This window comes from Microcaecilia unicolor, chromosome 5 (assembly GCF_901765095.1).
Source record: "Microcaecilia unicolor chromosome 5, aMicUni1.1, whole genome shotgun sequence".
Classification (NCBI taxonomy): domain Eukaryota; kingdom Metazoa; phylum Chordata; class Amphibia; order Gymnophiona; family Siphonopidae; genus Microcaecilia; species Microcaecilia unicolor.
In genome coordinates this window covers 222,252,776-222,275,752 of record NC_044035.1, presented here as the reverse complement: position 1 = coordinate 222,275,752, position 22,977 = coordinate 222,252,776, and the positions used below count along the sequence as shown (strand labels likewise).

Here is a 22,977-nt window from a genome sequence, read left to right as displayed (position 1 = left end):
TTCTTACATACATTACTTTGCACATGCTCACGTTAAATGTCATCTGCCATTTGGATGCCCAGTCTCCCAGTCTCTTAAGGTCCTCCAGCAATATTTCACAACTCTCTTGTGATTTAACAACTTTGAATAACATGTATAGAATGTTTGTACGTTTGGGAAGCTTGCCAGGTGCCCTTGGCCTGGATTGGCTGCTGTTGTGGACAGGATGCTGGGCTCGAAGGACCCTTGGTCTTTTCCCAGTCTGGCATTACTTATGTACTTATATGTCATCAACAAAATTAATCATCTCACTCATTATTCTCATTTTCAAGATCATTTATAAATATGTTAAAAAGCAGCCATCCCAGCATAAACCCCACTATCCACCCTTGTTCATTGAGAATATTGAGCATTTAACCCTACTCCATGTTTTGTATCTTTTAAACAGTTCTTAATTCAAAATAGGACAATGACAATGACAGAAGACTGGCTCTGTGAGGATATAATAAGCATTCACACCCAGTCTCTCCAGCTGCACCTCCTTCCCCTTCCATATATTGTGATTACAAAGTAAGTAGACCATGGACACAAAGCAGCTAAAAGATAAGATAACAATACATTTGACGGTCAGTATTTAGCCAATGGTAGTCAGCGTGTTTTCAAAAGCTGACCGTCACCTACTAAGTTAGACCTGGATATTCAATGCTGTGTCCTGTCCGGGCAGGCATTCAATATCTGAGTGTAACTAGACTGCTGCTCGCCACTCGCACATGTGTGGGTCTTGGCTGAATATCAGATAGAACTCACATATTTGCCTCTACCAGTTTATCTCTCCCCCCCCCCCCCCCCCCAGCCCCATCTGATTCTGACTCCCTCCCAAAAAAGGTACATAATCCAGGCCAGAAGCCACTTTCCATTTCAGCTGCAATAGGAGAAAAAGAAGAAAATGCAAATAGTTCCAGGTCTGCCACCAGGCCTGAACTGTCAGAAAATCATTATTGCCTGCTAAATATGAGGGGTAAAGGAGCCCTGTGACACAAAAAAAACTGCTGGACTTTTAAAAAGAAATGTTATGACCTACAATCTATGCAAGAAGAGTATGAAGGGGAGCAATTGTGAGAAAAATAGCCAAGGTGGTATAAAAAGTAAGAATGCCTGAAGATTGCATCTATTTCTACAGAGTCTACATAAAGACCTGGAGCACAGCTGCAGTATATGCATGCATTATATAAAATACACATTTATATATTTATACTATCAAAGCAGGTGTATATTTGCTCACAACAATTTGTGCACTATTATGGATATTATGGATAGTTCTGAGAACATAGGTGCCTATTTGTTGTCTTTAGAAAATATCTCTGGACAGTAAAAAAAAAAAAAAAAACCCAAGTCCCAGAGAGGTGAATATAATGAGATGAATTGTTTTAAGTTTGTCTTTAGATAATGTGCATTAAATGGAAATTTAAGGGGGACATTTCACACATTGTTATAAAATTGCTTCCCACATGTTTTGCATGCCCCCTCTCTTAACTCTCCAGAACTCAGTGTGAATGTCACACACTAATATGTGTAAAGTCTGTATACAGCACAGACAGCCAAAGACTAGACTTCGGGGGGGGGGGGGGGGGGGGGGGGTAAAAATAATGACATGAATAAAATAGATACCATGATAATATGAATTATGACAATACATTAACTACTATATTTATTTAGCTTAGGGAAAAGATTGATGGGTGGTGAGGTTGGCTAACTTGATATCAGAGTTCAAAAACAGATAAAGGATTAATTACAAATATAACAAAAATCAGGTCCCCATCTCTTCTAGGAAAGGGCTCAGACTTTGATCTTCACTCCCAGACCTCAAAAGCTGCCAATGTGTGAGGTTTTCAGATTATCCTAATGAATATACCTAAAGGAAATTTACCTGCCTACTACCTTCATTGTGTGTACATTTCTCTCATGTATATTTATTCGGGACAGCCTGAAAACCTGACCTTGAGGACTGAGAATGAAGACAAAGGGGTTAAGAAGTAAAGAAACGTTTTTTAACTACAGATTGGGATTAGATATTTGGAAGAACTTTCAACTGTAGGGATACATTAAGCATATAAGCAATGTAAAAGTTAGCCAAGGAGGTAATAGGGTCTTTATTTAAATTCATTTTGATTTATTTGAGGTGAAAATTTGCGTCACAACTGGCCTAACCCAAATCCCACCCCTTTTAAAACACATTCCAGCAGTTCAGCAACTGGAATGCTGTTGGGGGGGGGGGGGGCATTTTATGTGGTTGACCCACTGCCAGCCATGTAAGTGCTTCTTCATATTGGCCCATATATTTTTACTGAAATAAATCAATATTACAAAATAAAAATCATATTGCGCAACAGTCATATTAATAATTTTGGTATGCAAATCAATTTCATACTCATGTGGAAATCCTGAAGGTCTGACTGGCTAGATGTGCCTCAAGGATTGAGTTGAGAAGAAGTGACCCAGTGGCTGACTTAGGATGTATGGTAACTGGATTCTGGAAGGAGCCAATGTTGGTTTCCCCTTGCGGAGATCAGTTGCTGCAGAGGCTGAGTTGGGGGATGAGCCAGTAAAATAGAACACTCCCCAGGTAGTTGTAAATGAAGGTTTGTAGTGTTACAGCCCAATAGAGGCTGCTTCTAATTGAGCTGAAGACCAAAATGTACACGAGGAAGAATACTTGACATAAAAATGATGTGCAATGAGTTCTATCTGGTCCCAGAATTTCTTAACTACAAGGAATGAATATTGGTTGCGAATCTCTGCCTAATTCAAATTCAAAATTCTTACAGTTGTCTTCAAGGCCTTGGTGCCTGGTTCTCCTGACTACCTGTCCAATCTGCTCAACACTTTATGTCCCCTCCCATATATTGTGTTCTTCATAACAAGAACTTCTTTCCCTGCTTCTTCTGCCAGACTTCGCCTAGGGATCTCTTGTGACTGTGCCTTCTGCTACCTTGGGCATCATCTAAGGAACTCCCCTTTCTTTAGATATTAGCCAGGAAACATCTTTCCCCAAATTCAAGAACCAGATCAAATCCTGGCTTTTTCCAGCTCACCTATGGTTAACCTCTCCCTTTTCCTTTGCCTCCCAGTGTGGACAGCCTTCCCCGCAATCTTCTCCCTCACTACTTCTCTCGCCTGTCATCCTCTGCTCCCCATCTGGCTCCATCTTCCTCACAGCATGGACAGTTCTTTCTACTTTCTCTCTCAACTTCTTATCAATGTTTCCCCCCCCCCCCCCCACCCCCACCCCCATTTTTGAGTTTCCCTTTCTTTAATTTCCCTTAAAGCTCTGTAAACTGCTCAGCAGCTCTCTTGTGTGATTGGTAGCATATCAAGCCATTGTAAATAAATAAAATATTAATACTTTTTAAATTTTGTATAGTATATTTCATTCTGCTATCCTGATAAACATTTTAATATCAATTGTAAGATATTTAGGAGCATATCAGACATATGCTTATCTGGAATGGTTTAGCTGTAGGCAATTCTATCTAGAGGCAGGAAATGGATTAGGCATCTGAACTGCTATGGATTTACAGCCTGTCTCACTGACACAGACTACTGTGGATTCTTTTGGATTCGTAATAAGTAAATGAAAACCTTTATTAGAGGAGCTAAATTCTACAATGATTAGGATATATACAATGATTAGCACATATACAATAATTAGCTGTATAAACAATCATTACATCACTGGTCTCTACATCTAAGCAATGCCAAGAGTTCTTAGACCAGGAAAAGAAGCAATAATTACACTATACAAACAACATCACTGGTCTCCATCATCCAGGCTCTTAAGATCAGCTGGGGGGGCCTGGTTCACAGCGAGAGCCAGGAGTTTTAGACCAGGAACAAACCCTCTGCGCAGTCCATACGTTACTCACAGATGAGCTCCCACTCTGCTGTAACAAGCCCTCCCTTTTTATTAGGCTCCGAGCCCATGCCCAGAGCTAAGGAAAATTACAGAATGCTTCTAAGGAAAATTACAGAATGCTTCTCTGCTTAGGTCTGTGGGAACATGGTCACATGCTTTCCCAAGCCCAGGTGGCCAAGCTGGACTTCCGAAAACAAATGCCATCCTCCCCGTCACATACCAAATTGGTTATAGCTGTGTCTTTTCTTCTGCATTTCAACTTGATTTTTGTATTTACAAGAAAAGTTAACTTTTGGTCAAAGACAGAGTTGAAAAACAATCTTTAACATTCACTTCCATTAGAGCATCCGCTTAATGACCCTTTTAGAATTGTCTTTCTGTAATTCAATGAGCCAACTGTACATAAAGATCAGTAATTTCAGTGACTACAACTTATTTATTTACAATATATTTATACGTCAGATTTTAAGAACTTGCAACAGTTGTACCATAAAGGCCTAAAATATGAATTTTCTTTCTGAAGCTCCTTCTTTTTTTTCTTAATAAATGAATGCTGTTGACTTGAATAAATCTTAAACTGGTTTGAATATTGCAGAACCTGACACTAAGCCCAAAGGAGCACCAGAAGATAAGGTGAACAATGACAAGGAATGTATGCAATTGGCATGCATTTCAAAAATATGCGTCTGTTATAAGGTAATATGTCAGTGTGATGTGTCCCTATCCATCTAATTTATTTTAATTGACCCATTTAGATGCTCAGTTCCCTAGTCATCTAGGGCCCTTTACTAAGCTACATTGGCACCTATGCACGCACAACATATGGCAATTTGCAACTGCCACCCGGCTACCGCATGGCACGGGCAGTAATTTTTACATGCATCTGCTATCGTACTGGAAAATATATTTTATTTTCTGGCGTGCGGCGATAACCGGGCAGTAATCGGCATTGTATGCGCATAGACGATTACCACACTGTTAACGTGTGAGACCTTACCGCTAAATGAATGTGTGGCAGTAAGGTCTCAGATCCAAAATGGATGCGCACCAATTTTTATTTTGCCGCATGTCCATTTTTGGTTAAAAAAGGCATTTTTTACAGGCGCAACCAAAACACATGTCTACACTAGCGCAGGCCATTTTTCAGCGCACCTTAGTAAAAGGACTCCCTAATTAATTTTATTTGACCCAAAAGATAATAGGAAGATTAAAGTGTGAATAGGTGATGTTATCAGTATACACACAATAAGTCAAAGGCAGTTCATTGTCCAGTCAGCTGAAAATGCTCTCCTGGTTGGACAAATATCTCAAAAGAGGTCCTGAGCACGTCTTGCTTCAAACTCCTTTAGATCTGCTTCCATGTTTCTCTTGACATCTCTGTTTTACTACATGATTACATCAGCAGCCATTTAAGTTCTGTTGTACCAAAATTCTTTAAGCAGAAGACCAATTCCAATTGATCACTATACCTCATTCACAATTATTTTTGCAAAACAAACTATATGGATCATAGCATCTAGACAACATCCGCTGTGCATCTTCATCACATCGATCAGAAAATTAATGGCTTTCTCAAGCAATCTATCATAGCATGTACTGTGATGCTCACATTCATCTGGATTATATGTGGCATGTTGTCCGAGGGCCTGAACAATTTAAAGATTATGTAATAGGCATGTAACAGGAACTTATTCACTGACATGAGGTAGCTGTTTACTTTAGTGGAAATACTATCTTTGGGAGTTCCTTTGTTGTGTTTCATTTTAAGAATAATCAAATAAGCAGATGCTTCAGTCCCCAGTATTTCCTGCTTTGTCTGTTTTATGTTTTTAGCAATGACTCAATATGGGGGGAAAGGGGAATATTCAAATCCCTCACACACTTGTAAAATATATGGGTGCTTTTTAGCATGTGTACTTACTTAATTGGATTTATACACCACAAGCATCTGAGTCGAGAACTCAGTTCTATGTGGCTTACATAAAATTAAGCAAATATAGAAATACAGGTCAAGGATGTACAATAAGGCAGTGAAGATAGAGATTTGTGGAAACAAGATTAGGGAAGGAGACCTAGTGAAGAGTAGGCAGCTTCATGGTATTAGGCATAGATCCCATAGGTAAGTTAACAGAGCCAGGGTGGGAGAGGGGTTTTTCTGCTCATTTTCATTTAATATGCAACAACATGGGATATGTTGTTGACATTCATAGGTCATTGTTTTACACTATCGTAAAAAGCAACAGATTATGTTAGGAGATCAAGTTAATCTTTGATGCAGTGATAGTACTCAAAAAGCATTCTACTGCATCAATGATTTATGCTTTACCTGCTTTGGCAAGGGTTATAATGAAAGGGCTAGTTCAGCTTCTACACATTCATTACACCTATGAAAGATACTTCTGCATGAGTTTTTTAAAAAGATTTTTGGGATAAGCAGTTTTTCCACTACACAAAGGATAAACTTCAACAAGGGACTTCAGACAGATGTTACATGACATATTCCATAATCCACCAATCAGATATTGGCAGCCAAGCCCTGGAGATAGCATGTTTTTATGTGCCACATGGTACTGTGTCTTCCCCTTCATCACTCTTAACATTCAGGGTTGATGAAGGAGTCCACACTCCTCCTCTACAACAGATCTCCAAATAGGGCTTCTTGTTTCTTTCAGTCTCTCTCTGCCAAGACCTCACATATCTCCTCTTAGGTAATGAAAATCGGGCAAGACTACCAGGGTCTCAGAAGGTCTCAGGGTCAATGTCAATTGTACAGAGGCAATCTTTATACAGTACTATCATCATCTTCGAAATTGCTATAACCAAAACAGTCAGTCATAGTTACCCCTTTTGTCACTAGTAACTCTCTTATTTTCACAGTACAAGCCTGAAACTCCTTTTCCTGTATGATTGATGCTTCCATCATGTCAGAAGTCCTCTCAATCCTCTGGAGATCTGAAGAGAATCTAAAATTCCCTGAACAAGAAGTTAAAAAAAACCATAAATTAAATCAAAATCACAATAAAATCATTTGCAGCAAGTCACTTATGCTTCCTTTATGTTCATATGCAAATTGCTTCTAGAATATAGTAAAATAAAGTTATTCTGTTCAGTTGTTTCAATTTTGAGGCTTAGAGGATCACCAGTGGGACAATTCAAGTGGTATGAAATACATCAATATGAGATGGAAAATTTAGTATATGTACTATTTTCACAGCACTAGGAAAGTACAATTCAAGTACATCTATACAGGTAAATAAGAATTTACCAAGGTAACATGACTGAATAAAAAGTGCCTCCTCAAACGTGGCTAAGCACTTGCACAGTTTCCCTCTGTAGACATGTTTAAATTAGGGAGGAAAATAGTGTTCATACATGAAATTTCAATAATTACATGTGCTTTTTTTGCTTCTCTTTGGTCACGCACATAAATTTACAATGCGCTAGTGGCTGCCATGTGCTAATGCTGACACAGCTCATTCCTGCTGCAGATGCCAAAGGTACAAAAAGGCTCCCTGGTGACCCCAGAACAGTAAGCCTGCTTAAAAATTGCCTGTGAGGGTAGGGAGGGTAAGTACTGCAACTGTAGGAGGATAACAAAAGAAAAAGTAATAATTTTACTTGGGAGAGGGGGCAGACATGCCAAGTCACAGACAGTTGGCACATGACACACACATTCAGGCCCCTTCTCCATCTCACAAATCTAACTGCCACAATCTCACATATTGTTAGATTGCCAGTGGGAGCAAGGAGCCATCTTCAATTTATATCTTCAAACTAGTGATCCAGCATCTCTCACTTTCTCCTCCTCGAGCCCCTATGGTCCTCCAAACTTGCCTATGCTGGTAGTGCTACAGAAACACAACTTCCAGCCAGCACAGGACTTTTCTTCTGCAATGCCACACCTCCTCTGATGCTACTTCCAGTTCTTTTTTTCAGGGGGTGGGGGCAAGGCAGAGGGAAGATGCTAGGTCAGCAGAAGCAGAGTTTCTTTGGCACTACCAGCAGAAGCAAGTTTGAAGCAGTGCCATAACCAGAAGCCCATTATGGGGGATCTAAAGATGGACTGAGGAGATCAGGTATTCTCCCCCCCCCCCCCCCCCCCCCCCCCCCCGCCACCACATTAAAGTATTCCTTTACTGTGGGGGATGCCAAGCCCCACCAGCTGAAGACGTGTCCTTCGTGAGTCCTGCCTATGCTGGCAGAGCAGTGCTCTGGTCGGCGAAGCACTTCAGCCACAACCTGAGCATGCATGAGAAAGCAAACATCAGCAGCTGAAGCATACCTGCTGATTTAAGTGCTGCTCAGACAGCACATAAAGGACTTGTGTAGGACACCTCCTTGGCTGGTGAGGCTTGGTATCCCTGCCAGCCATTAAAGCAGAGGGGGTCTGAGTGAAAGGTGAGGGGGGACCTTATGGCTGTGTCACTGGTTTGAAGAACAGGGGCAGAGAAAGTGAGAGATGCTGGGTTGCAGGAATAAGGGAAGGAAAGAGAAAGAGGGGGAAAGAGAGGAAGAGATGCTGGGATGGTGGGGGACAAGATGGAAGGTAGAGAAATGGAAAGACTCTGGCACTTGGAGGGGAGGAAATAGGAATACAGAAGAGTTATGTTGTAAAGAACAAGAATAGGGTCAGAGAGCGGAAAGATGCTCAACATGGTGGGAGGATGTGGCAGGGACACAGGGGCAGTGCTTGGCAAGGTGGATAGGGATGCAGAGAAAAGATGGATGTTGGACAAGGAGACCTTGGGAAAACAGTCAAGAAATGACAGAGGAAAGGAAAGCAGAAACCAGATATAGGGACCAAATAATAAGAAAAATAAATGGGTCGATATTCAAAGCCATTTAACTGGTCAGAAATGTTTTCTGGCTGGTTAAATCACCTGTTTAGGGTAGGCCTTCCTTTTCCCTGGGTTGACTGGGGCTTTTCTCAAGACAGGTTCATCTTTCTTTTCCCTCCAACCTTCCTCTGCTGTCGTGTAGCACATGGCCAGTAAGGTAGCCTCTTCAATAGACCCAGGACTCTGCCTTGTCAACCAGGTCTTTACAGGTGGAGGGAGAATGTTCAAAAACTGTTCTATTAGCTGGGCCACCTCCTCTCAAGACCATTTCTCAGGCTCCAACTGCCTGGAGGCCAAATCCATAAGGTGCTGGGCCACAACCTTCAGTCTATCCCCTTTCAAAAAAGTCTGGCATTGAAATTTTCTTCAGTAGTTTTCCCTAGTGAGGGCTAATCTGTCCTGGATAGCTGACTTCACAGTAGCATAATCCAGGGCTTTAGTACTATCCAGAGCCTTATAATCCACTTGGACCTCCCCAGAAAAGTAAGGAGATAGTCGGATAGCCCATTGTTCAAGAGGCCAGCCTGCAACAGTGGCTACCCACTCAAAAGTAGTTAAAAAATCATCTGTATCATTCTCTGGTCCCAATTTAGTGAGGGTTAACTCCTTCTGCCACACTAATCTAGGTGTCCTGGTCACATCAACTAAGTGTCCCACCTCAGAGCTTCACTATACCTTCTTCTGGTGCAGTCTGGACACGAGGTTTTGTAGTTCCTGGTTATGGGTCTCCAAAAACCATAGAAGTGGCTGCTTTTGTTGTGCATACTGCTCCAAAGTTCTTGAATATTGAAAGTCCATTGCTTTCGGTTGGACCTGCATCTGCTCCACAGCCCACTTCATAAAGGCCTCTGACACCATGGTCCTGTGGAATGGAAAAAAACATAACCCACGTGCAGATTGCCTAATATGGGAACCCTCTGTTCCTCTGTATCACAAAGAAACCCCTTGAGCACATTCCCCTCAGTCAAGGTACTGTTTACCTGGTTTTTCCTGGGTAGGAGACCCTTCCCTGAGGGGACATATATCAACTATTCTCCAGGCTGTTTCAGTTGATTCCATCACTGCCACAACTTGTCATACCACTGCCCACCCGATAGTGTGGGCCAAGTGTCCTTGTCATGTTGTCACCCACCCAATAGTGTTGGCTAAGTGTCCTTTTCACATCACCACCCACCCGATAGTGTGGGCCGAGTGACCATGTAGATGTCTCTCCTTCCAAGTTCAGCAGTGTCCCAGTTGGATCATCCAGCTAGTCCATGATCCTTTTATAGTAGTTCAAAGCAACTACAATAATTCATGTGACATTTGTGAGCCCTTGGCCCAGAGGCAGCTGCATGAGGATCACTCAACTACCTCTAGGTAGACAGTCCCAAGAGCATCCCAAAGAATTGGACTGGATAGCAAGTGGAGGTGAAATATGGTAGATTTAATGGCAGCAAAAGAACACAAATCAAAAGGCAAACAAACAGCTCGGCAATAATGTAAGAGAAGAGAGGACAATAAGCAGCCTCGCTGCAAATCCTAACACTAGCTAAAGCAAAACAAGACCTTAAGCATACAATATTGGCAAATAGTAAGACAGCCTAGCTGTACAAGAGAAGCAAACATAAGAGCACAAGAGACTAGTCAAAGCCCCACCCTGGCAGGCAACAGAAAACAGCAGCACTTAGCTGGAAGCGGTAAGACCGCTGGCAGTCAGATAAAGGTTCATTCTGTCAGGACTCTCATGTAAGCCGTGGGACCTCTGCGGCAAGCTCTCTCAGAAACAAGAGATGAGCAGCAGAAAAGTAAAGGAACTCAACATAGTCTCTTGTAGAAACAAACAGTTTCTGAACTGCCTGAGCCGGATGCTCCCAAGGCAAGCAAATCAATAACAGTCTCTGAAGTACCTGAGCCGAATGCTCCCAAGGCAAAAGACACACCGGTACAGCGCAGCAAACAGGAACCAGGAACAGCCCACGCAGAACCCTCTGCACTCCAAGCACAGACAGTCCAAAACACAGCACAGAGCCTACTCACTGCAGCCAGCGAATAGGGACTCACTGTGGATGACTGAGGACTCAGCTGAAGGGCAAGAAGCTCTCAGGACTCCAAGGGTTGGACGCAGGCTTCACTGGAACAGAGCTCTCAGGACTTCAAGACTTGGAAGCAGGCTTCACTGGAACAGAGCACTCAGGACTTCAAGGTTTGGAAGCAAGCTTCCCTGGAACAGAGATCTCAGGACTTCAAAGCTTGGAAGAAGGCTTCACTGGAACAGATCAAGAAGGAGAAATCTGCAGCAATGCTTCAGGCCATGGCCTGATGATGAAACAGCAGATGGAATTAGCAGAGCCTCAGGCAGGCCTGAGCTCAATCAGGAATCATTGCCAGAACACTGAGTGCACACAAAAGCCAGCTTAAGAAGGGCTCAGCACTGATGACATCACCAGCTTGGCTTTCACCACTCAACAGTGACCCCACAGGTTACTAGCTAGAACTGCAGGTAACTCTAATGGGTCTAGATGGAATAGGGCACTGACGAGCAAGGCACAGACATCAACAACTGTGACTATTCCACAACAAACATAGTAATCCAAGGCAAAAGGTTGGTCCACAATCCCTTTGTAGTCCCTTGATAATAGTCCAAACCAAAGGTTAGTCCACAATCATCTTGGAATCTCTTAATAATAACCTCTAGTGAAGATAATAATCCAAAGCAAAATATAATCCTTGATTGTTTCACCAACAGGCCACCCACAACTCCTTCCAGCAGCAAAGCAACAAAATCATCTCACACTCCTTAGGTTCCCCAGCCGTAGGGTCTTGAATTGACTCTCCCCTTATGGTTAGGGTGAGTTGGTAACCACCCAGCAATTCACCCCAACTGTTCCCACACAAAGTCTGGAGGAGAAGAGATAACCACCAAGGCCTATCAGGGGTCTTTATCCCTTCTATAACCCTATTAACAAGGAATGTCCATTGCTTTACTTGCATATGTAAATCTTATGTTAATGACCCTTTTATTTCAATCACTGGATGCTTGCCTTGCCCTTCCAGCACTCAGGTAATTATGCTCACAGATCCTAGAAGGTTAGTCCCCCTCCCCAGTGGTCACCTCCCACGTAGCATTCCCTGCTAAACTACTACCTCCCACAGAGGGGTCCCATGTCTTCACCCTAACTGTATGAGTGGGTCAAGGGACCAACTTCAAATCCAAATGGTTACCCTATAAGATTGAGTTCTATCATACTTTCTGGGCAGAGTGGGCAGTTGGGGGGGGGGGGGGGGGCCTTGCTTTTCATAAAGGGAACTACACCTTATCACATCCTATATAATAATTCTCATCTCCAACAGGATGTGCTTGGGACTGTGCCTGCCGGAAGTGGTTTGCTAGGCAGGCACGCACTGACCTCAGTGACAGACAATTTGGCAAAGCAAAACAATCTGAGTGCTGGCCATTAGGACACAGGGTTGATAGGAGAGTTTTAAAAGACTGAAGGAACCGAAAGTGTTAAAAGGGGGGAGGGGGTGAGTTCTGAAGTACTGAAAGACATGAACATTTGGGAAAGGAAAACAATCTGAATGCTGGCCATTAGGACACAGGGTAGATAGGAGAGTTTTAAAAGACTGAAGAAAACAAAAGTCTTAAACTGGAGAAGGGGGGGGGGGGGAGTTGTGAACGACTGAAAGACATGCAAATTGGGGACAGAAAAACAATCTCAATGCTGGCCATTAGCACACAGGGTACATAGGACAGTTTTAAAAGACTGAAGGAACCAAAAGTGTTCGGGGGGGGGGGGGGGGGGGGCAAGTTCTGAATGAATGAAAGAAATGAAAATTTACGAGAGGAACACAATCTGAATGCCGGGCATTTGTACACAGGGTAGATAGGACACTTAAAAAAAAATGAAGGACGTGAAAGTATTACATCTTGGGGGAGGGGTGAGGAGGAAAGCGGTGGGGTATCCGGACACTGTGTGTTAGGGCCACGGGGGTACATAGACTTTTGAAAGCCTTAAGGAACCCAAAGTGTGGGAAGGAGGAGGAAAAGGAGGGGAGGGAACGGGGTGAGGGGCATTAGGAACAGGGGAGGGGGCCCTGTCACACACTCTCATTCTCACACACACACTGTCACACAGACAGTCTCACTCTGTCACACACCCGCACATTCACTCTGGCTCTCTGTCTCAAACATACACACTCCCAGGAAAACCTTGCTAGCGCCCGTTTCATTCATTCCAGAAACGGGCCTTTTTTACTAGTATGCATATAAAACAAAACAAGATGTGCTGGTATCCATGCAACTAATAAGCTTACATAGAAAATGAGTATTCTATACCACAATGATAGTAGTAGGAGACATACTCATAAAGCATACAAAATATAATAAGAATAAATTGTGATGTGACAAATTAATAAAAATTTATAAATATTAGCTATGATTTGCACTTATGCTAAAATAAAATGTACATTATTTATTGAACTATTACATATATAATAAATCACAAACTGTATAAAAGGTGAATAAGAAACATGCATATAAAAGTGAAGAGTGAATATAGCTCAGTATGTGGTTATTAAAATCTGTCTTACCAATATAATGAAGATACATACCTGTAGCAGGTATTTTCAGAGAACAGCAGGCTGATTATTCTCCAACTAGTAAAAAAGGCCCGTTTCTGTTTTAAAGGAAACGGGCGCGAGCAATGTTTTTTTGTTTGTTTGTTTGTAACCATACAATTTCTATAAAGTGTGTGTGCAGGACCACAGGGGCGGTCATAGAGACAGTGTTTGTGTGAGGGAGAGTGTGTGTAAGACAGAGAGACAGACTGTGTGAGTCCGAGAGTGAGTGTGTGTGAGAGTGAGGCAGAGGGATTGAAAGAGTGTGTCTGTGTGTCTGTGATAGAGACTGTGTGTTTGTGTGACAGAGAGATATATAGAGTGTGTATGTGGAACTGAGTTCCATGACCCCCTCCTTCCCTTGCTGTCCTTCTGTCTGATGTGAGAGAGTGTATGTGCAGGACCACAGGGGCAGTCATAGAGACAGTTTTTGTGTGCGTGAGAGTGTGTGTAAGACAGCGAGACAGACTGTGTGAGTCCGACAGTGAGTGTGCGTGAGAGTGAGACAGAGGGATTGAAAGAGTGTGTCTGTGTGTGTGTGTGTGTGTGTGTGTGTGTGTGTGTGTGTGTGTGATAGAGACTGTGTGTTTGTGTGACAGAGAGATACAGAGAGTGTGTGTGTGGAACTGAGTTCCATGACCCCCTCCTTCCCTTGCTCTAATTCCGTTTGTTGTGAGAGTGTGTGTGTGTGAGTTCCATGACCCCCTCCTTCCCTTGCTCTAATTCCGTCTGTTGTGAGAGAGTGTGTGTGCCGGGCCACAGGGGCGGTCATAGAAACAGTGTTTGTGTGTGTGTGAGTGTGTGTAAGACAGAGAGACAGACTGTGGGAGTCCGAGAGTGAGTGTGTGTGAGAGTGAGGCAGAGGGATTAAGAGTGTGTCTGTGTGTGTATGTTAGAGACTGTGTGTTTGTGGAACTGAGTTCCATGACTCCCTCCTTCCCTTGCTCTCTTTATGTCTGTGTTGCAGGCCCCGCCCCCTCCCTCCCTCCCTCTTCGTTCCTACTTGAAGACAGGGATTTTTGTATTTAGAGATGGTGCCCTCCCTGCTTACCTTTCTTCTGTGTTTGTGTGGAACTGATTTCCATGACCCTCTCCTTTCCTTGCTCTCTTTATGTCTGTGTTGCAGGCCCTGCCCCCTCCCTCCCTCTCTCTTGGTTCCTACTTGAAGACAGGGATTTTTGTATTTAGCGATGGTGCCCTCCCTGCTTACCTTTCTTCCGTGTTTGTGTGCGTCGGCCAGCACAGCGTTAACTGTGGAGGGAGGGTGTTCATCGCGTTTGGGTTTTTTTTTTTTTTTCGCTAACGTCAGCAGAATTGATGAGGGAGACTGTTCAGTGGTTCACTGACGGTAGGGAGGCTTTTCTCCGGTTCACAGCCAGCACCGGTGTTGCGGGGGGGGGGGGGGGGGGGTGTTTTCTGCGCTTCAGTCACTGCTTCTTTTTTCCACTTTTGTTTTGGTGGGGGGGAGGGTGTTTTCTGCGCTTCAGTCACTGCTTCTTTTTTCCGTTTTTGTTTTGTTCTGTTCTCGTTCGTGGGAAGGCGAGCTGAGCGGTTTCCGCTTTTGTTTGCGTCCGTGGGAAGGCCAGCTGAGCGGTATCTGAGGAGGGAGGGTGTTCACCGCTTCACTGCGGGCACCGGTGTTCCGCTGTTCAGCGCATCTTTGCCGTCAGGTTACCTGACTCAGGTAGTCTCGAGCATGTTCAGTTTGTGTTTTGGCGGGCAACTATTTTTGCGAGCCAGTTGTGTGTGGGGGTGGGGGTGGGGGACAGGATCAGCTGCGAGTTTTTTTTTCCCCCTGGTTTGACGGCATAATGGGTGCAGTGACGTCAGCTGAGGCTTCGGAGACCCAGAAGGTTACGGACACAGGCATCCAGGTTTTAGAATGTTGGAGGTGAGAATTATTATATAGGATTAGGTTGTTGTCTGTGATGGCCCAGGAGACCAGCAAAATCTTGAAAGCAAGCAAAGAAGTCTCTTGAACGCTCCGTCGCGCGAGCAGAATGCACCGCACTTGCGCAAATGGCTTCCCGCCCGTGACACGAGCATGAGTCCCTCAGTTTAATAAAAAGCAAACCAGAAACTAGAAACTCCAAGGGGAGGAGGGTGGGTTTGTGAGAATAATCAGCCTGCTGTCCTCAGAGAATACCTGCTACAGGTATGTATCTTCATTTTCTCCGTGGACAAGCAGGCTGATTATTGTCACAATTGGGGTATCTCTAGCTCCCAGGCTCACTCAAAACAATGAACATTGATCAATTCGGCCTCGCAACGGCGAGGACATAACAGAAATTGACCTGAAAAGAAACACAACTACGTGAGAGTGCAGCCTGGAACAGAACAAAATGGGCCTAGGAGGGTGAAGTTGGATTCTAAACCCCGAACAGATTCTGCAGCACCGACTGCCCAAACCGACTGTCGCATCGGGTATCCTGCTGAAGGCAGTAGTGAGATGTGAATGTGTGGACTGAAGACCACGTTGCAGCCTTGCAAATCTCTTCAATAGAGGCTAACTTCATGTGAGCCACTGACGCAGCCATGGCTCTAACATTGTGAGCTGTGACATGGCCATCCAGAGTCAGACCAGCTTGGGTGTAAGTGAAGGAAATGCAATCCGCCAGCCAATTAGAGATTGTGCGTTTTCCGATGGCGGCTCCCCTCCTGTTGGGATTAAAAGAAACAAACAACTGGGTGGACTGTCTATAGGGCTTTGTCCGCTCCACATAAAAGGCCAATGCTCTCTTACAGTCCAAGGTGTGCAACTTGTCTTCACCAGGGCAGGCATGTGGACGGGGAAAGAATGTTGGCAAGACAATTGACTGGTTCAGATGGAACTCCGACACTTTAAAAAGGGGTTGGACGGATTCCTAAAGGACAAGTCCATAAACCGCTACTAAACGGACTTGGAAAAATCCAAATTTCCAGGAATAACATGTATAGAATGTTTGTACGTTTGGGAAGCTTGCCAGGTGCCCTTGGCCTGGATTGGCTGCTGTCATGGACAGGATGCTGGGCTCGATGGACCCTTGGTCTTTTCCCAGTATGGCATTACTTATGTACTTATGTACCACCTTCGGCAAGAACTTAGGGTGAGTGCGGAGGACTACTCTGTTATGATGAAATTTGATATAAGGTGCATGCACTACCAGGGCCTGAAGCTCACTGACTCTACGAGCTGAAGTAACAGCCACCAAGAAAATGACCTTCCAAGTCAAGTACTTCAGATGGCAGGAATTCAGTGGCTCAAAAGGAGCTTTCATCAGCTGGGTGAGAATGACGTTGAGATCCCATGACACTGGTGGAGGTTTGACAGGGGGCTTTGACAGAAGCAAACCTCTCATAAAGTGAACTACTAAAGGCTGACCAGAGATAGGCTTACACTCTACACGTTGATGATAAGCACTAATTGCACTAAGGTGAACTCTTACGGAGTTGGTCTTGAGACCAGATTCTGATAAGTGTAGAAGGTATTCAAGCAGGGTCCGTGTAGGACAAGAAAAAGGATCTAGGGCCTTGCTGTCACACCAGACAGCTAACCTCCTCCATTTGAAAGAATAACACTTTTTCATGGAACCTTTCCTGGAAGCCAGCAAGACTCAGGAGACACCCTCTGAAAGACCCAAGGAGGCAATTTCTAAGCTCTCAACATCAAGGCCATGAGAGCCAGACTGGAGGTTGGGATGTAGAAGTGACCCCTCGTTCTGGGTGATGAGGGTCGGAAAACACTCCAATCCCCACGGTTCTTTGGAGGACAACTCCAGAAGAAGAGGGAACCAGATCTGACAGGGCCAAAAAGGCGCAATCAGAATCATGGTTCCACAGTCTTGCTTGAGTTTCAGCAAAGTCTTCCCTACTAGAGGTATGGGAGGATACGCATACAGAAGGCCTGTCCCCCAATGTATGAGAAAGGCATCTGACGCTAGTCTATTATGGGCCTGAAGTCTGGAACAGAATTGAGGGACTTTGTGATTGATCTGAGTGGCAAAAAGATCCACCGAGGGGGTGCCCCACTCTCGGAAGATCTTGTGGAAAACGGCCATGTTTAGCGACCACTCCTTTATTGTCAGGGATTCACAGTTCAGTAACTTTCAAAAGGAATCCTGCAGCCCTTCAAAACAATTGCTCCTGTTTTCCTCTCAGGGCCCAGGTACAGCAGAAACACAAAACAAGTTCCCTTCCAACGGCTGCACAAATCCGTTGGAGCCCAGTTAACAGTCCCCACAGATAGGTTCCCCTGTAGTCCAACTTCACACCCCAAAAAGAATCCCTGTATCTTGTCCACCCCCACGAGGTTTCTGCAAACAGTCCAAAACACACAGTTCTGTGGGCCTCAGCCCACAAAAAGGAAAAAAAAACAGTGTAGCTTACTTTCCCCTCCCACACACAAAAGAAGGTTTGTTTTCCCAACAGTTCAAAATCCACAGTGCTTAATGCCTTAGCACTCAGTTCAGACACACAGTCTCTTCGAAGAACACAGCCTGAACTCTTTTGGGAAAGAGGAAAAGATCCCCCCCCCCCCCCCCCCATTCAGGGTCACTCTATTACTTCACTGACTCTTCTCCCGCATGACCTTTCCCCTTTCCACTTTCAGCCCAGCTCTGACACCAAGAGTTCACCTGGTTTTTCAGTTTAGTTTTCAAGGCATGAGCCCAGGCGGAAAGGTCCATAGGTTCCTCAGAGCCTGCCTCCTGCTCCTGCTCTCCAGCAGCTTGCCAGTCCATGGACTCATTCTCCTCCACCCTGGTCTGCTGTTCCTCTCTTACTTGATTATGTTCCAGGTGCCCCTCCCTTGCCTTGTCAGAGCCTTCTCCCGGGGAATGCTGGGGCCAATAATCCCTATACCAGGGTTTTCCCCGGGGATGCTGGGAAATGTAGTCCTTCTCCCACCTCCATTTACTAGGGGGCACTACCTTTTTCCTTCTCTCTCTCTCTCTCTCTCTGAGGAATGATTAAAGGTAGGGCTCTGCTCTGTCTCCCTCGGCTCTTGAGCCTCCTTCCTTCTCCCTCCTCCACTTCCATCTGTGCAAAACCCTTATCCTCCCCTTCACACATGTCAAGCGCTTTCGACATGGTTGATCATGGAATACTACTACATATCCTTGAGTACTTCGGAATTGGAGGTAACATTCTCAATTGGTTCAAGAGATTCCTAAGCACACGATCATACCAAGTGACATCCACTCGACTACTTCAGCCACATGGATACCTGAATGCGGAGTCCCACAGGGATCCCCCCTCTCACCCACTCTATTCAACTTAATGATGATATCCTTGGCCAAACTATTATCAAACCAAAACTTCAACCCATACATATACGCAGATGACGTAACGATCTACATCCCATTTAAACAAGATTTAAAAGAAATTTCCAATGAAATCAACCAAAGTCTCCATATCATGCATTCATGGGCGGATGCATTTCAGCTGAAACTTAATGCAGAAAAAACCCAATGCCTAATACTTACCTCTCAACATAACACGAACAAATTCACCACCATCAACACACCAAATCTAAACCTTCCAATTTTGGACATCCTAAAAATTCTTGGAGTTACCATCGATCGACATCTAACACTTGAGAGCCACGCGAAAAACACAAACAAGATGTTCCACTCAATGTGGAAATTAAAAAGAGTAAGACCTTTCTTCCCAAGGACTGTTTTCCGCAACCTGGTACAATCAATGGTGCTCAGTCATCTAGACTACTGCAACGCACTCTACGCTGGCCATAAAGAGCAAATAATCAAGAAACTTCAGACAGCCCAGAACACTGGTAAAACAAAATATGAAAGTGCTAAACCCCTACGAGAAAAACTACACTGGCTCCCACTTAAAGAACGCATCACGTTCAAAATATGCTCCCTAGTTCACAAAATCATTCACGGAGATGCACCAGCCTACATGTCAGACCTGATAGACTTACCACCCAGGAATGCTAAAAGATCATCCCGCACATTCCTTAATCTGCACTTCCCCAACTGCAAAGGTCTAAAATACAAACTAATGCATGCATCAAACTTTACCTACCTGAGCACACAGTTATGGAACGCACTGCCGCGCAACTTAAAAACGATTTACGAACTAACCAACTTCCGCAAACTACTGAAGACCCATCTCTTTAATAAGGCATACCACAAAGATCAACAAATGTGAACAGACACCACTCCTCCACATATATTCAGAACTGTCTTATAATATCTGCTTGCTATATTACGATTATGTTTTAGCATTATCATGTTACCCAAGATTCTTCTGTAACACTAAATGTCTATTTTCTATGATTGTATTGTAAGCCACATTGAGCCTGCAAAGAGATGGGAAAATGTGGGATACAAATGCAATAAATAAATAAATAAATACCTTGAGCAGATACTCGGGATGCCACATCAAAAGTGTCGTAAGTACCCCTGGCCAGGAATTTGCGACACACCTTCTGCTGCCTGACCACCTGGTGAAAAGGTTCGGCGAGCTCCGGAGAAAGTGCTTCAACCAAACTAGACAGTTGCCTCACCGAGTTCCGCAAGTGGATGCTCGTGTAGAGCTGGTATGTTTGGATCTCGGCTGCGAGCATAGTGGCCTGATAACGTTTTTCTCCCAAAAGAATCCTAGACTCTCTGCCTGGGGGCGCCAAGGCATGGTCTCTAGTACTCTTGGCTCTTCTGAGAGTAGAGTCCACTACCATGGAATTGTGAGGAAGTTGGGACTTCATCATTACAGGTTCTCCATGGACTCTGTACTGGGACTTAGATTTTTTGGGGACCACTGGATTAGAAAGAGGGAACGAACAATTTCGCATAAGAACTTCCCTGAGCGTATTATGCAAGGGGGGTGTTGCAACCTCAGCAGGCGGAGAAGGATAATCCAAGACCTCGAGCATCTCGGCCCTGGGCTCATCCACAACCTCCATAGGAAAGGGAATATCCTTAGACATTTCCCGAACAAAGGATGAGAAAGAAAGACTCTCAGGTGGAGACATTCTTCTTGGCGGAGTAGGATCAGAGGGAACCCCATATGACTCTTCCTCCGAAAAGTATCTGGGGTCTTCCTCCTCTTCCCACGAGCGCTCATCATCGGTATCAGACAAAAGCTCTCTAAGAGCAGCCCGAACCCAAGCCTGTCTCGATGTCGAGGAATGATGACCGTTGGTGGGTGGGAGGGTAGGATAGCGTTTTTTGGGAGGCGGCGTGGGTTCGGGGGTGCTGGAGACCCACCGGATCTCCAGCCCTCCGTGAACATGGGGGGGGGATCGTCGGGGGGACCGGAGGTCCACCGGACCTCCAGCCCCCCCGTTCGCATTTGCCTTGGGGGGGAAGAGGGGCCTGCCAGCATGCAACTGCATGCTGGACAGGGCTCACCATTCCTCCCCAATGATCCGCAAAATCTAACACCAGCAAGGAGCTGGCGATTTTGCTGCAGCCAGCGACCCAATCTTTGGCGCGCTGGTCGCTGATCATTGGGGATGAATGCGTTAAGCGCCAATTAGCATGCATTTGCAAGCTAATTGCGCTAGAAGCCCTGTTTAGCATGCATTTGCATGCTACTTACGCTGAGAGCCCTCGAGTGCGCTGTTTCAGGCACTTGAGGGCTCTGATCATGGGTCGGCTGCAAACTCTGGCGCTAGTATGGCGTTAACAGCCTCTAGCGCCAGAGTTTGCTTTTGATCATGAGGGCCAGAGAGCAGAGCTTTGCTGTAGTATAAGATGTTTCTATGTTTTTTTGTTGTGTGCAATAGGCAGGCACAGAAGCTGAGGGCTGGAGGGCATTGTTTTTGTTTCACATGGCAGTGTTTGTGTCGTGTCCCTTCCTTCAGTTTTGAAGCCTCAGCTGTGGGGCGGATGTTGGCGTTGGGAATCGGTGTGTGTGTTTTTTTTTGTGTGCAATATGCAGGCACAGAAGCTGAGGCCTCGAGGGCATTGTTTTTCTTTCACGCGGCATTGAATGGTTGAGGAAGAGAGTAAGAGCCGGGCTAGGCTTCCACCAGCAGTTTGTTTCCGGAGAGAGTGAAAGGTTTTGTGGGCGCAGAGCGAAGGAAGGAGAGAGCAGTCCCGGGAGGGAGGTAGAGCTATTAGCGGCTACAGGAATAACCACGTGATGCTGGAAGGGGTGTGCGGCAGGGGTGCCCGGAGTGGAAGTGGGGCAAGCAGGACGATTGCGAGGGGCATGTTTAGCAGGCAGCAACTTGGAAATATTGTCAGCGAAGATGGCAGGTATGGTTTTGGCTTCAGTTTAGCCAGCAGTATCCCGGAGTTGTGGGGATACTGTTTGTGATGCTTTTGACGTCACATTTCGTCTTGTTATGCGATTCGCTGAGTGTGATAGCTCCGCCCTCTACGTCATCACGTTGTGACGTGAGGGCGGTGCAGACACTCATGGGATCTTGCAACTACAAATTTACGTTTAGAATGTTGGGGTTGTGAATTATGTGTGGATGGGGTGTGGCTGAGGGCGGTCTATGAGTGAGAGTGAGAGTGAGTGGTGCTGACAGCCTAGAACACTACAGGGCTTCAGTGTTTCCCTGCCACATAGTGAGCTTCAGAACGTTGAAGGTGAGAATTATTTATATAGATAGTAACATAGTAAATAACAGCAGATAAAGACCTGAATGGTCCATCCAGTCTGCCCAACAAGATAAACTCATTTTACATGGTATGTGATACTTTATATGTATACCCAAGTTTGATTTGTCCTTTCCATTCTCAGGGCACAGACTGTAGAAGTCTGCCCAGCACTGCTCTTGTACTAAAAGTTCTGAATTAAATTCACTTGGGGAAAATCCACTGCTTATTTCTGGGATAAGCAGCATAAAATGTATTGAACTTTTTTGTGGGGATCTTGCAAGGTATTTGTGACCTGGATTGGCCACTATTGGAAAGAGGATGCTGGGCTTGATGGACCTTTGGTCTGTCCCAGTGTGGCAATGTTTATGTACTTATGTAGGGACCTTGGTATGTGGACAGATTTGAATCTCAATATATTTATACAGCCCCTCAGTTCCAGCATACACTTTTATGGAAACGATTCATAGATGATATATTTTTGTGTGGACTGACACAGAGGAGCAGTTTAAAAAAAATTTGTGATTGGATGAATATCTTGGATCTGAATTTGCATTTTCAGATGATCAATAATATTTGTAAAATAGAATTTTTAAATCTGTGAATTAGAATGGAGAATAATGTCTTTTTGACTTCATTATATCGGAAACCTGTAGAAAATAATAATTTCTTACATTTTATTAATTTTCATCTGTTCAAGTTGAAGTTCAATCTTCCTATTAGCCAGTTGCTCTACCTGAGGCGAGTTTGTTCTACAGTGGAAGACTGTAAAAAACAGGCTGATTCATTGAAGGATAGATTTTTAAAACAAGGCTACCCATTGAAGTCAGTGAAACAAGCTTATGTAAGAGCATGGTTTGCACAGAGACCTGCTGATCGCTGACAGATACCAGGTAGAAGAAGAAGTTTTACATGTCTACTACCATTCTCTAAGATAGTGCAGAGACTGGTTCATATCATGCAATCCCACTGGCACATGGTTCACTCTAAGCTAAAAAAAAGTTGGCAGGCAAATTTTGCCTATTATATTATTGCCCAGGGTCGTTATGCTCATATTAGCCCTCTCATCAAGTCACTTCACTGCCTTCCTATCCGT

The 22,977-nt window shown here is 44.5% G+C and overlaps 1 long non-coding RNA gene across 2 annotated transcripts in view; it reads right to left on the bottom strand.

Moving 5' to 3' along the window:
* Positions 1 to 14,471, bottom strand: part of LOC115470552 — a 103,558-nt gene extending 89,087 nt beyond the window's left edge. The window contains exons 1-2 of one of the 2 annotated variants that reach the window (XR_003942220.1): positions 14,381 to 14,471; positions 6,735 to 6,865 (exon numbers count right to left, since the gene is read on the bottom strand). This is a non-coding gene — a long non-coding RNA (uncharacterized LOC115470552). Of the gene's footprint in view, positions 1 to 6,734; positions 6,908 to 14,380 lie in introns of those variants that run through there. The other variant, XR_003942219.1, reaches the window with a different exon arrangement.
* Positions 14,472 to 22,977: the final 8,506 nt, after the last annotated feature.